The sequence below is a fragment of the Chiloscyllium punctatum genome, unplaced genomic scaffold, assembly GCF_047496795.1.
Source record: "Chiloscyllium punctatum isolate Juve2018m unplaced genomic scaffold, sChiPun1.3 scaffold_1391, whole genome shotgun sequence".
Classification (NCBI taxonomy): Eukaryota; Metazoa; Chordata; class Chondrichthyes; order Orectolobiformes; family Hemiscylliidae; genus Chiloscyllium; species Chiloscyllium punctatum.
The window spans coordinates 17,501-20,000 of NW_027311125.1; the positions used below are offsets into that span (position 1 = coordinate 17,501).

The 2,500-nt window shown below is 48.4% G+C and overlaps 1 pseudogene; it reads right to left on the minus strand.

The window, feature by feature from the left end:
- The window catches only part of LOC140475090 (28S ribosomal RNA), an 8,332-nt pseudogene that overhangs the window by 2,281 nt on the left and 3,551 nt on the right, over window positions 1–2,500 (minus strand).

Genomic DNA, 2,500 nt, shown 5'->3' on the forward strand with positions numbered 1-2,500 from the left:
CAGCATCTTGCCCCATTTCTCGAACTCCCACTCTCGCCACGCTCCGTACTCATTGGGAGGCTTCAGTAAGCGTTGTCTTTGCTTTTCTGACAAATGCCCTCCATCCAGCATTGTTGCCAGTTCCTCCGTGGTAGGTCCAGCGGGTACCTTTTTCTCAACCAGGAAACCTTTAATTTCTCGAAGTACATTGAGTGATCGAAATTCTTCGATGGTTTCCTTATTGCTCTCTTCCCTGAATTGGAAGGACGCTTTGATGATTGGGTCGGTTGAGCGCTCCAGAGATTCTCGCTTTCTAATAATTGCAGATGGAATTTGAATCTCGAGCTTTGGTATTGCCAGACCTCCATCCTTGTTCTTTGAGTACAGTAAACCGTCAGCGACGTGTTGTGGCAAGTGTAGGAATTCTTTTACCGCATTCCGAATGATCTGATCCAGCTTCACCAAGGTGTTCTGAGACGCCTCTGTCAGTATCAGGTGGAAGTACAATCTTGGGATGACATGCACTCTGAGAAGCTCCAGTCTCTGAGTTGGTTTGAGAGGCGCTGATCTTAAGCCTTCAACCCAGGTTTTGAGCTTGTCCTCCCATTCACTCTCTTTAACGCCAGCCCATGGGTCTATCCGGGCTCCCAGGTATTTCTCTGTGTCACCTGGTGGGATGTATGTGATGGTGTCGTTTCTTATCCTCCATTTTGCCTCGTGATTGTACATGAAGGTCTTCCTTTTGCATGTGAAGTGGAAGCCTTTGGTTTTCTTGATATTAATATCTAGGCCTGTCTTATCGCAATAAGACTGGAGGATCTTCACGTTCTCTTGCATCCCAGCGTGAGAGTTGCTCAGTAGTGCGATATCATCAGCAAAGGCCAATGCTGTACACTTCACCGTTTTGTCTCCAAACGGCATGGTTATTCCCTGGCCTGCCTGCTCCAGGGTACTGATCAGAGGGTCGATTGCGATATTGAATAGCAATGGTGAAAGCGGATCGCCTTGCTTCACGCCTCTCTCGATCTTTATCTGTTCCGTGGGCTTGCCTTTGCCCTCAATCACCGTAGTGTTATTGGTGTAGAGGTCGCGGATCAGATCCACGAAGGCCGTAGGTGTTTTCATCCTCTTTAGCGAGCCAATGAGCAGTTTGTGGCCGACTGAATCAAAAGCTTTGGCCAGATCGACAAAGACAACGGCTAGCTCCTTTCTGTTCTTTTTTGATCCTTTGATGACATTCTGGAGGATAGCAATATTCTCGTTACAGCCCGGCGTGGCTGCCAGGAACCCTTTCTGTCTCGGGTTGATGTTAACCGCCTTGCTTAACCTCTTTGCCATAATTTTAGTGAACAGTCGGAGAAGCATTGGCCCGATTGTGATGGGGCGCCAGTTGTCTAGGCTCTTTAGTCGATCCTTGTCCTCACATTTAGGAATGAGCACTGTCCGGCTCTTTTTCATACTCTCTGGGATAGATCTTGTTTTTAACCACAGGGTGAAGAGGCGAGGTATACGGGAGGCGTCAGTCTCCTGGATGGCTTCTAGGTCTTTCAGCTTTTTGCCATCTGGCCCTGGTGCACTGTGTCTGTCAATTCCTTTCAGGGCTTCTTCTACCTCCTCTTCCCCAATTGGTCCCAGGAGTAGGTTGTCATCAACACTGCCAGCATAACCAGCAAAGTTCCTTATGTCCGCTTTGTTGTTCGCCTTGGACAATTTCTCACGGAATTTGGTTTCCAGTTCCTCTCGTGAGATGGGGCATTGGGATGTATCTGGTGCACCCATTAACTTTCTGGCTAGCTGGCGCCTGTTGTTTCTGTATAGTTCTTGGGCATCTTTATATGCCGCTTTCTTGGTGGCATAACGTTTCTTCGCCCCGTTGTTGTTACCCTTCTTTTCGGCCTTTCGATTGTTCTCTCTTTGCCGTCTGCGGGGGTTTTTCTCGTTATGACCACCGTATATTTCGTCTGTAATACAGTCTACCAAACCCCGAGCTTGAGCCATACAGAGTGGATCATTGGCTTTCTGCAATAGTTCTTCGGCCTTTTTGATGTGTTCATCAACTTCCCTGTGTTTAGGGAGTTTGGCCGGGATTTTGTATGGGACTTGTTGTTCATCTTGTGCAGTCGAGCCATTATCCTCCTCTGGTCTGGTCTCGTGCTCCTCTCTTTCCGATGTTATCGGGGTTGTCGGGGCTGCTACCTGTGTAAGCCGTTTCTTCTGAAGCAATCTCCGTTTGTCTGAGACCTGCTTTGCGGTCTTAGTTGTTATGACCTTAGCTATCTCGACATTGATGAATCTTGCTCCAGCGAGGCTTATTTCAAGTTGCTCCAAGAGGCTTTCTTCCTCTTCGGACCATGCTCCTTTCCTTCTCTTTGCTGTAGGCTTGTCGGCCTCTATGCGCTTGTTGTTCCTCAAGACCGGGTGCATATGCCTTTCATGTTGCCCAAGGCCGCTTTTCGTTGTGAAGTTGGCCTCACATGCTTCACATTGAAATTCTCCCCTCGCCGTCTGCAAAGGACCTTTG